Consider the following 15,428-nt stretch of genomic DNA (forward strand, 5'->3'; position numbering starts at 1 on the left):
AATGTGGAAAAAGTGAAGCACTTTGAATACTTTCTGCACTGTATATATGACCAGTTTTAATTTACAAACAGCATTCACATGCAATCTTAATGGGACAAAATACATCTGGCCTTGAAATGAATGTGAATTGCTAGCATTCCTTAAAACTCAGACCTGTCAATCAATATTATATTCACTCAGGGGCAATTGTAAAGTTCAGCTGTGCTTGTACACCCTGTAAGGCTAGAAAAAGAAAGAGAACAAGAACAGAAATTTTACATTTAATATACTTGTCATGTCAAACAGCTGTAGAGAAAACCCAAGCCTTATTTTTCATATTTGAGAAACATTTTTCATTTTGGAATTTATGCAAGCAAAGGCAAAGTCATTTGGGAATAATTATAGTAGGCAGATTTAGATATACTTCTTAAAACGAATGTGTTTATTGAGCAGGTTATATTAAATTAACAAAGGTATTGAGACACCTGATTAACATTCTCCTCAAACTTGAAAGAAAGTTGGATGGACACAATTTGTATAGAATGCCTTTGGATGCGTTAATGTTTTATTTTATTTTTTCTTGAACTAGGAGACCCAAACCTGTTCCAGCATGACAGTAATCTTATGCACAAATCCAGCTCCATGAAAATATGGTTTACATAGATTGGGTTGGAAGATCTCCTGCTGTATAGCTCTTACCTCAACCCCATTGAACACCTTTGGGATGAATTTGAACGCTGACTGCACCCCAGATCTCTTTACCTTACACCAGTACCCGACTTTAATAACAACCTTGGAATAAATCTCCTCAACTACACTTCGAAATCAGGTGGAACATCTTAGCAGAACTGTGAAGGTTGCTATAACAGCAAATGGGGACAAGATGTGGAATCGGATGTATAAAAAGCACGTACAAATGTGAAATTTTCCCTTTTTTTTCCCCCTTTTCAAGTAATTTGGTTTTGTTGTTTTATCAATTGGTGCACCCACACTGCTGCATACAAAAGCTGTATGAATTCTGGGTAAAATAAACTGGTAATTAGCTGAGATTCCTTCATATAAACACTCAAAACCAATTGTTAATTTTAGTGCTTAAGCATTTTAAAAGTTTGCTAGCTAATTGACTAGCATCAAAACTACTTAGCCTTACACACATTCGCACACACACACACACACACACACACACACACACACACACACACACACACACACACACACTGCTGCATTCTGCTACGGTAATCACAGTAAGCATAAGCTCCTACCCTGGTGAGAAAAAAAGAGACAACATCAAATGCTCCAACTGTCTGCAGCATTTGCATGTTGCCTTTGATGTGGGAGATTTAGACAAAGCGCCGCTGCCTAGATGAACAGCATGAAGGTTAAAGCTGCTCTGGCAAGAACATAGGGGCTGAGGAGGGGCTAGGCATTCAGATGTAGCAGGAAAGATGGGGATATACAGTAAATATACTATATGCATGGTAGTCAAAGCTCCCAAAGGCACTTACAGAATTCCAGTTTTTTGCTTATATTATAACAGGTACAAAAAGTTTTTTTTTTTTTTTTATCAGCCTCACCTTCTTGAGAAAAAATCTCCAAACCTTTCTTTCCTAAAGACCAAACTATGGTGGATAACCTACTGATTGGTAAAATGTACTGATTCCTTCTCTAAATGTTAAATAAACTTCTCCAAGTTTGGAAAAAGTCTGGACACAGTTGCATACCTTTTATTCTTTTGAGCCTCCTCATCTGTTATCCTGTATCGAGCACTAATAAAGTCTTGCAATGCTGTATTTCTGATTTTATGAGCCTTAGAGAATGGAGAGTGGGCTTCAATAATGCAAGCTAAAGAAAAAGAAAAACATGTCAATGAGATTGATAATATCACTAGAACTGCTTCATTTTTAGATACATACAGTGGGCTTATTGTGGACAACTGCAATAAAATTATGTCATCAATTTAGTGCCAGTTATTCACAGTCTTGAACAAATTTTCTTGCATTTAAATCTTTCTCTCATCTCCTGCACAGATTTTGCACAGTTCTCCTGGTTCTCACAGTGTCTGTCTGTCTGTCTGTCTGTCTGTCTGTCTGTCTGTCTGACTGTCTATCTATCTATCTATCTATCTATCTATCTATCTATCTATCTATCTATCTATCTATCTATCTATCTATCTATCTATCTATCTATCTATCTATCTATCTATCTATCTTTTTGTCTGTCTGTCTGTCTGTCTGTCTGTCTGTCTGTCTGTCTGTCTGTCTGTCTGTCTGCTTGCTTTCCCTAGCCCCTTTTTACTTTTGGGCTAGTTTTTGCTAGCTCTCCTGGTTCTCCCAGCAGCTGTTTTTTTTTTTTTTTTTATAATATTTTTGTTTGTTTCTTTACTCATTTGTTTATTTGTTTGTTTGATTGCTTCACCTGGCCTCCAAATGTTTTGTCTAATTCTAGCACTGCTTTTTTGATGTTGTTGTTTAGTGTGTTTAATCCTTGTTGTGTCTAGCTTTGCACTTGCTCCCATGGTTTGTATGTAGTTTATTCAATTTTTTGTTTAATTTGCTTGTTTGTATGTTCTTAATTTATTTTGTCTTTAATTTTTTTTTAATCTCTAGTCCTTTTTGTTTGGTTCTAGAATAGTTGCTGCTCGTGTGTGTTATGCTACATATCTATTAAAAACTATTATGACATCCAGCCAGCTCTAAAAGAAAGAAGAAAGGAGAAATACTGGCTGATTTGGGCATTAGGTGGAAAATCTCGTTTGTTGCCTTTGCTTTCCAACCAACCCAATAAACACATACCCTTCAACTGATTCATTTGCACTAATGGTTACAAGACGCAGTCAGCAGCAAGTAATGGCAGCTTGAACGTGTCAGTGCACCACATTTACAAGACCGAATCACGACTAAATGATGCTCACAGATCATCATTCGATCCTTAATGTCTCAGTCTGTCTTTTTTCCATGAGTGAAAAGCAGAGAGTGGAAGAAATATGAAATAAAACTGTTTCTCGCTCTTCTGCATGAGTGTGTCTCGGCGCAGCGGCCATGTGCTCTGAGATGAAACGGCAAGAGCGCGGCTTTGAAATCCTCCTCAAGTCAAAATTAACATTTTTATTTCAACTCCAGCCAAGTGAGAGAAGAACTGGGGCCGGGCAGACCACTCTGGGCAACACACATAATTGTTTATTGTGTGTAAACTTCAGGGAACAATGGTTGGGGAATAAACGCTGCATGTAGGAGGAGGAGGCGAACTGCTGGAACGATCACAAAGCAAGAACATGGCCTTGTTTTCTCCGTAGGATGACCACATGAAAGACAAACCCGTCAGACCCATTACTATGGTTCCATAATGTATGCGTTTTAATAATTATCACACAATATAAACCCTCTCCATCACATGTGCCGCCACAGGGGGAGGACATATGGTTCTTTTTGATACTCTTTGTTTTGTTTTGTTTTTTTCTTTCTTTCCTTTTGATTTCAGCTGTGTTTTGGTCTCAGACAATGCTTTCTTAGTTTAGCAAAGAAATTGTAACTGTCATATTGATTAGATTAACTTGCAAGACTCATAAGTACTTTTCTCAGATTAATTATATATGGATTAGTAAGTGTTTAGTTTTGTATTATCTTATTATCCCTTTGTTGTTGAATTCTGGAATCTGATTGGTCAATTACTGAAGATGTCAATTAATTTTTAGGAAAGAGCAGCTTGCAGTATAGTAATCAAATGTAATTGTTGCTATGATCACATTTTCTGTAAGGAAATGCGTATTTTAGCATTTAGTTAAAGTCTCCAGTGTTAGCACTTTGTAACAGTCAGAGGTACAGCTGTTCCGCTAAGTCTTCCAACATATAATTCAAAACTCAGCACTGGCTCTGAGCATGGTCATGGTACCAGAAAAATGTGTAGTGATTATACAATTGCTTATAGATGCTACAACATAAGTGATCTCAGGAACAAGCTTGTTTTGCGGATGCTCCACAACATTGAATAAGCAGATAACAATGATTAATAAATGAAAACATTTAAATCATAGATGAAATGCTGTGATATAAGAAGCCGAAAACACCCTGGAACATTCTGTGATTGGAAAATGCTCATGTTTGTAGTGGTAAGAGTAGTTTTGTAACTATGAAGCTATGGTTCTGTGAGGTCAGTGTTGTAAGTAAGTAAGTAAGAGGACCTTATAGCTACCAGTGTCTTTATTAAAAAGTTAAATAGGAACTACAGAACAGAATAGGATAGCAACAGATTAGAAACCAAAAGAAGAGTGCCATGCCAAGTACAATATGACCAGAAAACATCTGGCCTTCCAACTTTATACCACACCAACTACCTGTGTCTAATAATGCTGTAGACACCAAACTTCTGTATGTGCTAAAGAAGGAAGTGATTATTGTTTTAAGAAATAGCTACAGCTGTTCTTTTTTGTTGTTATTTAATCTGTATTGTCGTCTTGTCCATTTTTATAGACATTTGTCTATTGTGTCACAATGTTTTATGCTGTTTTGTATATTACATTTACAAGTCTGCTACTGGTCACTAAACAAGCAAGTATGTACGATTACGGTAGACCTGCAGCGTGTACAGCAATAAACTTGGTGCTCTAGTGCAAAAATGTAAAGATTCAACAAAATTCGAAAACAAAACAAAGTTCAGACATGCTTTGACCAATCTAACACTTGTAGGAAAGGGGCAACGTGTGCACATTTCATTTTGTGTTTTCAAAACTGCATTTTCAAGCCTATTCCACAACACATGCTTCAGTATTTTACTGCAACATCTGATTGTAAACATGATTCAGTATGGAATGCACACTATACTGGGAATATTTTGTATGGTGCCATATGCAAATTTTGCATTCACTTGAACTTGTAAACCCAAACCCGTTCCAGCATGGCAATGCCCCTGTGCACAATGGGAGCTCCTTGAAGATGTGGTTTACATGCTTTATAGAGGAAGATCTTGAGCATTCTCCTATAAAGCTCTGATCTCATCACTACTGAACACATTTAGGATAAATTGGAATTCTGACTGCACACCAGGTCTCCTCACCTACATCAGCACCTGCCTTTTGTAAATACCATTGTGGCTGATGAAGTCAAATATCTATTAGCACACTCCAAAATCTAGTGAAACATTTTCACAGAAGAGTGGAGGGAAATATAGAAGCAAATTGGGACTAAATGTGGAATGCAATGCTCAAAAATCACATACTGTACTTATGACCTGGTGATCCAATACTTTTGGCAATATAGTTTATGTAAAATGATATATGATGTAAACATATATGAACATATTTTTAGTTCTATAGGTAGCTTGAGACATACGCAGTAAAATATACCGTAATTTCCGGACTATAAAGCGCACTGCACTGCATTGTATAAGTGTAACGGTGTAACGGGTGAAATATGTTGTGGCTCCTTTAAGAGCAGAGCGGCATTTTGGGAACAGCACGTCACTGCATTCTTCCGGTATTACTGCGCGTGTGAGCCTGAGGATTATGTGCTCATTATTCGCTCATTTCTACGTTTCTTTGACTAACCCATAACGCTGTTGCCAAGAAAAATAAAAAAGCACGAGTTTTGGAAACCTGCCTGTGCTTATAAGGTTTCATTTGCAACTGGAGTTAGTGAGCTCTCCCTTCACCCAGACTCAGCGCGCTACAACGGCTTGTATCTAAACAGTAGCCGACCAAAAAAGTCACTGTTCACTGTCTTCCTCCTTTCTTTAACAACTACAGTATTTCTCTCTGGAGTTTATCTTTTGGCGTCGTCGTGCGTTTAAAAATCAACACCGGAAGTTTTTTTCTCCCGAAGCCGTGCAGCTCAGAACACAGGTGAGGTGCGTTTTTTCGTTTCCGTTCGGAAATTTGATTGGTCTAATGTTATGGGGTTCAGTTTTTTGGCTTGAGGTTTGTGAAACCGTGGAAAAACCCAGGAAAAATCCATAAATTTGCAGCTTCGTTGTTTAAGCCGCGGGGTTCAAAACTGGGAAAAAGTAGCGGCTTATAGTCCGAAAAATACGGTAAGTACAAACATGAAGAAAATGTTTTTTTTATTGAACTTTCTATCTAATGTTTCTATACTTATGTAAGATACATATATTTTATTATATTGTGTAACACTATTCATGATACATTAAAGTATCACATAATATATGAAGTACCTGATGTTGATGTTGAGAAACTAATGTCACATCGATGTTAAAGTATAATTTGCGTATGAGAATATTCAACATTGATTTACTGCTAGAGATTAATTCGAGCAACATCTCTGCTGTGGGATGTACATCTGCCAAATGTATAAATACAGGGTAATGAAATTATTCAAGCTCTTTCTTGAATAGAAGCAAATAAATACGATATACAAAAAAGTACTGCATTGTGTCCTGCTGCTTACTTTTTTGACTACTGAAGCAATTGTAAACCAACAATACATTTTTGAAAATGAAATGAAATGTTTTTGACTATTAATTTAATAAAATTAAGGAAATGTAGTTGTATAAAGTCAGTATAAAGTCATAATATGTAAGTTATACGTTATTGGAAAAGAATAAATATTACATACACTTTAATCATAGTATATCAGTTTACATAACGTAAACATATAATATTATTTATATTTATATATATATATATATATATATATATATATATATATATATATATATATATATATAGATAGATAGATAGATAGATATAATGTATTTGTGTGTGTGTATTATGGATATATATATATATTTTTTTTTTTTTTTGGGGGGGGGATATGTTACATTTGTTACATATGTTACATTTTGACATATGTGGCATATATGTACAGGACTTACAGTATATAAGAACATATCTCTATATCTGTGAAATCTGTGAAATCCAACATGTATGCAATATATGTACTTTGCATATATTGCTATATATCATATTTTCATAAGGGGATTTTAAACAGATATGGTTGTTTTAGCGCTTTCCTATCACAACACAACTGCCAACCTTTCTTCTTCCGAAAGTATACATCATTCTCTGAACCGTTCAACCACAGGGCACGCTAACAAATTTATGGCAATTTGGTAGATGTCCTTATCCAGAGTGACTTACAATTATCTCATTCATACAGCTGAGCAGTTAATGGTTAAGGCCCTTGTGCAAGGGAAGCGGCAGTGTCAATAGCAGCTTAATGGTGATGAGATTTGAACTCACGACCTTCTGATCAATTCCAACATCTTAACCACTGAGCTCCCCCTTCCATGTGAGCACACAGAAGCCCACGATTGGCTAGTAAATGACAGGAGCGGGATGGCTGCGGCATCGTTGGAAAAAAATGTATTTTAGGGTTCTTACTTTAGAGAAATTTGAAGTCAGGACCTACTGAATGTTTAGTTCTAAAGAAAAACCATTACATAATTCAGTATTTAGTTTGGCAGGAGTTTAATGAAAGTCTAGAATACTGACCATTCAGACCTTTTGGTTAAATGCTGACCAATGCAAACATAATCATTTCTCAACAATATTATGAGCTGTAATAAAAAATAAAAAAAAAACCCAGCTTGCATTTTTTTTATATCGGCTGATTGTAAATACTTGTACATTCTGGCATGAAAGTTCAGTGTGGAAGCTATTGGTTTCTTCGTTCAGGGTTTCATTGGGTTTGTTTGGCACATATTTTCATAAGGGGCTACTTTTTTCCAAGAACAGCATAAAATGAAAGCGCCAGGATCACTTTGAACGCACTCTCTAACAGTCATGATGTTATCCATATTTCACGGATCAACTCAGCCCACAAGGAATGAATAATGCTAAGGCAAACTGTAGCCAGCTGGTCAGACACAGATGCTGAGTTACTGGGAAGAATTTTTGGTCTAGGATTTTTTTTTAAGGCAGGCACATCCATCAATAATAATAATAACATATAATAACAGTGCGACATGTGGTAAGAGGCAGGATGTGAGTGTGTAAACTCAGTAGTGGTTCTATTTAAGCACATCCAAGAACCAAAATCATACCAGTCCATACCAAAGGCTGTAACACAGCATGCAAATTTTGTACAAAGAAATTCATTATCAGAAATGAGAAACGAGGAAGGAAACGGAAAGAAGCAGGAATGTGGCTTATCAGTCAAATGAAAAACTAACATAGAACAGGTGAACACAACAGGATAACAACCATAAAAACAGGAGTTTTTACACCAATCAAGCCATTAAACTGTAATAAATTAATGAAAATTAATAAATAGATCAAGAAAACAAAAGACAAAAGCAGTTGATCATACAGATCAGTGTCTCATTCTGGTAGACACCTAACGCACACCTATGGTGCCAGCGATGCAGTTGGTCATTCTGTACAACGTAAGCAGAACTACATAATGTGCCATGTGTGCAGCACATTCATGTTGATTTGTCTTTTCACATTTGTTTATTTAAGCATATTTGCTTTGCCTGCTTTAATTTGTTTCCCCAAAATTTTCAAGCGTGAACTTTGCTGCATGGCTGTAAGGTGTTAGGTGTGTGTGTGAATTGTACATATGTATTTTAACACGACTCATTTCCTTCTGGTCTGCTCTACTAAATGTTATGAAGGGAAATGCAAATATTTACCAGTGGAGGTTTGGCAAGTTGTGGATGGCCCATGGTGCTTTCTTCTCGATTTCGTGTACTGTAAATCTAAGTTAGAGGGAGACAGAAAAAAGACGGGGAAAGAATGAGTGAAGTTATAAGAAAAATCCTGAACCAGTTCATGCTCTGCTTTCCTACTGCACTGACCCTGAGTTGCAGACATGATGCAATGTATAGGATATTTCAGCAACATTGTTAATTTCCTACTCAGGTAAAAATGACTTTTTGAACAAAAGTGTTACAACCAAACAATTTCATTCATTCATTCTCCTTCAGGTAATGTTTTCTTCTTTTCTATCAGGATCACATCAGATCCAGAGCTTAGTCTGGAAAACACATTCAGTATAGGATACTAGTCAAATCATATTCATATTCACATAATTGGTTACTGCTAGAGACAACTGATCCAAAAATATATATGTACACCGATCCGGCATAACATTATGACCACCTGCCTAATATTGTGTTAGTCCCCCCATTGCTGCCAAAACAGTCCTGACCCATCGAGCATTAACAGCATTAACTTCTTAAGGAATTTGATCTACAGGACCTCGTCTGTTGGATCAGACCACACGGACCGGTCTTTGCTCCCAACGTGCATCAATGAGCCTCGGCTGCCCATGACCCTGTCGCCAGTTCACCACTGTGGACCACTTTTGAGCGATCACAGTTTGGCCCTTGTCAAAAATTAGCTCAAATCCTTACGCATGCCCTTTTTTTCTATTTCTAACACACAAAATGTTCATTTGCTGCCTAATAAATCCCACCCACTAACAGGTTTCATGATAAAGAGATAATCAGTGTTATTCATTTCACATATTGTGGTATTATAATGTTATAATGTCATAATAGACGATTAACAAACATTAACCCTAGTATTGGATCAAACATGGGATCCTGGAGCTTTGAGGCAACAATGTTTTCTGGTAAACCATTACATCACTCTAACCATAGACAGAAATTTCAAAATGGCTGAAAAGTAAGATCTTCAGCAGGTCCTGGTTTGTCAAAAATGTATTACCCTGAGCCAGGAGCTATAATGGTTATGGTTATGTGGTTATGTGGACTCTGTTTGAGGAGCTCAGCCTCTGTGCCAAAAGTTCCTGAAAAGGTTCCTGTGGTGAAAAAAAAATCCAGAGAGCAAAGAACATGTGGGAAAGGATGTAGCGAGATAGACAAAGAGAACGAAATCAGAGGAGGGTACAGGAAGTGAGCAGTAAGCCACTATGCCACTGACCCTTGACGCCCATCTGTGTGACAGTAGCGGGCGACCCGGGCACCGTTCCAGCCTTAACACAGGACTCCAGCTTTGATCAACTGCCAGCGATTCATCTCTTTAAAGAAGCAGGAAGACGGGGGAGAATAGACCTCAGCTGCCAATTATTGGAAAAACATCAAGGTCTGAGTGGAAAGAAATGGACTGAGATTAACAAGATCACTCTGGATGCCTCGTTATTGTTGTTTTTGCTCAGTGAGAATGGAAGGTGTGATCAACCGAACGCAGTTCTATTTAGATATCATAAGTTTGCATGCATGGCAAAAGGGAGACATGAATGCAGAGAGCAGGACAGATGTACTGTGTATATATATATATATATATATATATATATATATATATGGTTAATTACTGTGTGTGCACATGGTCTAGACGTACAGTACACAACCGCTGGATGAGAGAATGAGAAATGTGCCAGCTCAGCACAAAACACGGAAAAGCATCTGGAGCAAAAATAAAAGCAAATTTATCCCACAGTCTTGTAGAAGAATTTACACAAGTGACAGATTTGTGAGGATAAATATCACTTTCCATTTTCTACCTGGCTAAATATGGGGGACGGAAATCTGTCGCTGAAACTAGGCATGACATTTGAGGTAGCTGTAAAATAACTGAAAAATATATATTTTTTAAGATGTCTGTGAGGGAGGATTGTCTTAGAGACCATATAAGAACAAGCAATATTGGTGCATCAATATTTACAAAAGGAGGCATGACCTTATGCATTTCAGTCCCAATTAAATGGCTGAGGTCTTCATTAAACTCTTTGGTAAAGGAGACACAGGCTTTGTGCCAGTCAACCCAGTGAAAGCAGTGTGGCCTTTTCTAATCTCTGTACAAGGGGGCGTGACCTTTGTCAGTTCCAATTCTTTTTTTTCCAGGTCTTCTGAAGGGGGTGTGGTCTTATAAAAACATTTCCCAATCAAGAAGGGTGGGTTTTTTGGGCTTTGTAGAAAGAGTGTGGTGAGTTTTTTGTCCTAGTAATTGGGATTTAGTCTTATTATAATTAGTTTTATCAAAATAATTGTGCCCATTGCCAGTCATGGGAAAGGGGTGTAATCAATATAATAGTTGGCTGCTTTAGACATCCTTAATATCTTAAATTGACTATTAAATGTATGAGGGGTGCACTGTACTGTGTCATCTCTAAAATCAACTAAATATGATTCAGATCCTGTGACTGCTTCACAACTGGAAACAGAACAAAAAACTCAAAAATAAATGCAGAAATAAAACCCCAAAAGGCTAATATTCACCTTGCTGTAATTTGTCTGAATCAACTGGTCAAGTCAAGTCAAGTCAAGTCAAGTCAAGTCAAGTCAAGAGCGACTGTATAGTCAACAGATAGGTAACAAAACATAGCAATTTAGCCTAACACGGCACTACTACTTCTACCATGCTATAGCCACTTTGGGTCGGAATATTTTTTCTTTAGTATAATTAGATATTTTTTGCACTTCCTCTTGAAGTTTGAGAAAACTACAAATTAGGCGGATGAGACCTTGAGCATTTTACGAGTCACTGTTCTCTGGAAAACGGCATTATTTCCTGACTTGAGTTTGTACATAGTAACTGCCAGAGGTGGAAAGAAATAAAATACAAATACTTTGGTACTGTACTTGAGGAGATTTTTTCACTATTTATTTTTCGGACAACTTTATACTTTCACTCATTTAAATTTTTTACACAAATATCTGTACTTTCTATGCCTTTCATTTTCAAACCAGGCTCGTTACTTTAGTTTTAATATATTTGGTGAAATATTTTTTATTCTCATTGTGTGCCGTTTTCAGCCCATCAACCTATTTCCTGTCTTTGTGCGACTTTTTCAATCTACCACTGGTGTATCATTTCCTGGCACCATAGGCGTAGGCTAGTTTACAAAGCTAACAATGAGCGTGGCAGAAGTTAACATGAAGTATGGGGCTAACGTGGATGAGACAGAGGGAGTCAGCTGTAAACGATGTAAACATTACTGAAAACAGAGACGATGAATATCATCATCTTTTTTCTGCTTGTGTTCTATATGGTGGATTTTTAGCCTGGATACATTCCTAGGTAACAAAATTTTAAATTCGTTTTGTATTAATATAATAATTAGGGCTGTCAAAATGAATGGTTTAATAACGCAAATTCATTTTAATTGCAAAAATGTTAACGCGTGATTTAACAATTTGTATTAAACATATAAATCAATATATACATGTAAGAGGCTAAATTCAATTGTTCAATGCAACACACATTTATTCACGACGTCCTTTCTTTACTCAGACATAAACTTTTTTACTTTAAAAAAACTAACAAAAAAAAACCTATTTAATCACTAAACATTTGTTTTACTGATGCACCAAGTCTCAAATCAAGCACCAAAATCCACCATGATGAACACATCCGGAAATTAACCCTCTGGAGTCGACAAACGCATTTTTGCATTTTTTTCCCTCATAAAGCCGAAACAAACTTTAATTACTCCGTCTTTTTTATATTACAGATAAAAGCAACATATCATTTGAATATGTAAGAAGTCAAATTTTATCTGTATATATTCATAATAACAACAAAACGCTGTGCTTTTGTAAAATAAAGAAAACAGTTAGGGTGCGCTCTCTGCCATCACTGTTATCTTCCTTCACAGACACATAAATAAAGCCTGAATCTCAGTGAATATTTGCCTCACTGACATAATAAATATATGTATAGAAAGCGTTAAATGTCTACATTTACAGTTTTTCTCAGATACTTTGGAGCGTTTCTCAGATCAGAGATGAAATTCCCAAAACTTCTCGTTCCACCTCCACATCGTTTAATCACTTGTGCACATCATAAAAACATTTCTTGTTGCTTTGATCAAATTGTGAATGCTTTGGTACATTTATATAATTGATCGTGGTAAATTATCTCATGTTGATCAAAATATATTACACAAGTTTCACCTAAATAGTCTTAACCCCCACAACATCTCAGCATCAGTTTATTGCATAGGCATTGATTGCAAAATTGTTAAACCAGTTGTCATAATCTGTGAAGCTCAAATTTCTAATAAACCTTTGTTTATTGAATTGTGCAGATAAATCTTGAATTTCACTAATGAAGGTGAGTGAATGGCATCAGATCAACCAATAATCAACTAGTTGTCTAAAACAGGTCAAAGATGAATCTTTTGACCCTTCATTTGGCAACTAAGCCAAACACAAAGTTACAATTTCTGAAAATTGATGTACAACCATATAACGAACAGACACTAACTAATAGAGTACAGTAAAAGTGTGAATCCTGTTCGGTCTCTCGCAACCAATATAAATCAAATATCCAATCAAATAAACCAATTTGTGCTAAAATTCATAGATGTAGTACAGATTTTGTGCATTTTTAATCATTGTAACCCAAACTGTAGTTTATATCAAGAATATATAATATTGATCAAAATAAACATTTTGATGATTTTACTTGTGAACAATGACAAAGGGACTTTTCATTCTGATGGGAATGAGATGTTTATTGACACAAATACTTACTTTTAAGAGATGAACTAAGGATTTTAAGAAAAGTACAGGCTTTTGCAAGAAATTCGATATGTTGTGCTGTTTGTATACATTGTTTTGAGAATGCACTTACTGGTTTGTGAATATTAAGGATGATTCGAGAAAAGCTCCAAAGCAGCTGAGAAAAACTGTTAATAAAAATGACAAAGATTTTAAATATGCCTTAAAAATATTCACTGTAATGCAATCCGTATGAAAGTTAGAAGAGTTTCTCCGGTATCACCTCATTAACCGTCCGTGTGGAAACTAAAAAGTATTATAGAGTAAAACTTTCTTTCGGCTTCTCCCGTTAGGGGTCGCCACAGTGGATCATCCGCATGTTTGATTTGGCACATGTTTTTACGCTGGATGCCCTTCCTAATGCAACCCTCCCCATTTATCCCGGCTTGGGACCAGAACTAAGGCTTGTGCAACCCTAATGGCTGGGGGCTTGGGTCCCTGACCGGGGATCGAACCCGGGAAACAGTATTATAGAGTAAACTTGTAACTTATTAATTTATGGTAAATTTAGAACAGATAAAACTGTGCTATTAAGTTGTGATTAATCACGATTAAATATTATAATCGATTGACAGCCTTAAATTAATATGCTGTGAGTTACCAGCATGACACTGAAACAGGCAGTAGTAATAGCTAAATAAGCTTTTTACACGTACATACACGTCAAAGCACAAATTTCTTTACTTTAACTTGATTAAAACAGTGTAGTCAGTACGTCACCTTGAACCAGAGTCTTTTAAAACACGAGTATCTGTACTGTGTGAAGGATGCGTGTACTTTTGCCACCTCTGGTGACTGCTGTGGTCCAGCCTGGCAGCCTGGCAGAGTTAAAACTGAAGTATAAATTATGACTAAGACACAATAGACTCCTTGAACTTGTTTTTCAACTAAAGAACAATGTGTGACTTTGAAGTTTTAACCAAACCGCCGTAGAAGCCGTCAATCAACAGGAAGTGACATCACAAATGCTTAAAAACTCTCTCTCTCTCTCTCTCTCTCTCTCTCTCTCTCTCTCTCTCTCTCTCTCTCTCTCTCTGTCTCTCTCTCTCTCACACTTTCTCACACACACACACACACACACACACACACACACACACACACACACACACACACACACACACACAAAAAGCTTTGGTAAGAGGATAAGGCCATGAAGCCTACATGAAAGGCAGGGAGATTTGGTCGAGATGAAAGAGAAAGGAGGATATTTGTTCGCTTCTCTCCATCCTCCGCTTTAGACTGTAGCGTAGCACGTTCATTCCGAACGCTCTTTACCTCCTACACCGACTTCCTCGCACTGTCAGTCACATCTTTCCCATTTTTTTTTCAGGCTTCCTTTCTTTCAGGCTGTATCTCCTTCCTGTCGCTTTTAATCTCTCGCTTTCCATACCTCCTGTGTTCTTTTCATCTTGCTTGTTCACTTTGATTTGTATTTTTCCTCATTTACCCCTCTGTCTCTTTCTCTCTCTCTCTTTCCTCTGATTTCCTATGTGCTCTCTCTTTCCTCTGATTTCCTATGTGCTTTTCTAGTTTTTGCTTCGAAACCTACATTATTATTGTGACAGGCATTCAGAGCAACACGAATTCAAACAGTCACACTAGTGAAGTTGTCCAAATTTGTGGTGACCTGAAAAAAACGTTCTTTCGGCTTCTCCCGTTAGGGGTCGCCACAGCGGATCCTCCGCACGTTTGATTTGGCACATGTTTTTACGCTGGATGCCCTTCCTAACGCAACCCTCCCCAATTTATCCGGGCTTGGGACCGGCACTGAGAGTGGCTGGGGATGGTTCCCTGACCGGGGATCGAACCCGGGTCGCAGCAGTGAGAGCGCTGCATCTTAACCACTAGACCACCTGAAAAACCCTGAGATATTGAATAATGTATCAACAAATATTTCCCCCTTGTTTTCACAGTTTTTCTCAGTTGCATTGGAGCGTTTCTCGGATTCATTCATTCATTCATTTTCTCCCGCTTATCCGTAATTCGGGTCGCGGGGGCAGCAGTCTAAGCAGGCCCCCGCCTTCGACTGC

General features: G+C 37.1%; 1 protein-coding gene across 3 annotated transcripts in view; it reads right to left on the reverse strand.

Annotated features, from left to right (window-relative positions):
- Positions 1 to 15,428, reverse strand: part of LOC310715701 (axin-2-like) — a 91,134-nt gene that overhangs the window by 48,044 nt on the left and 27,662 nt on the right. For 2 of the 3 annotated variants that reach the window (XM_083522327.1, XM_083522328.1), the window contains exon 3: positions 8,563 to 8,628. The gene's annotated coding sequence lies outside the window, so the exon portion shown is untranslated. Of the gene's footprint in view, positions 1 to 8,562; positions 8,629 to 9,817; positions 9,982 to 15,428 lie in introns of all 3 variants that reach the window. The other variant, XM_083522329.1, reaches the window with a different exon arrangement.

The sequence above is a fragment of the Silurus aristotelis genome (assembly GCF_946808225.1).
Source record: "Silurus aristotelis genome assembly, chromosome: 2".
Classification (NCBI taxonomy): domain Eukaryota; kingdom Metazoa; phylum Chordata; class Actinopteri; order Siluriformes; family Siluridae; genus Silurus; species Silurus aristotelis.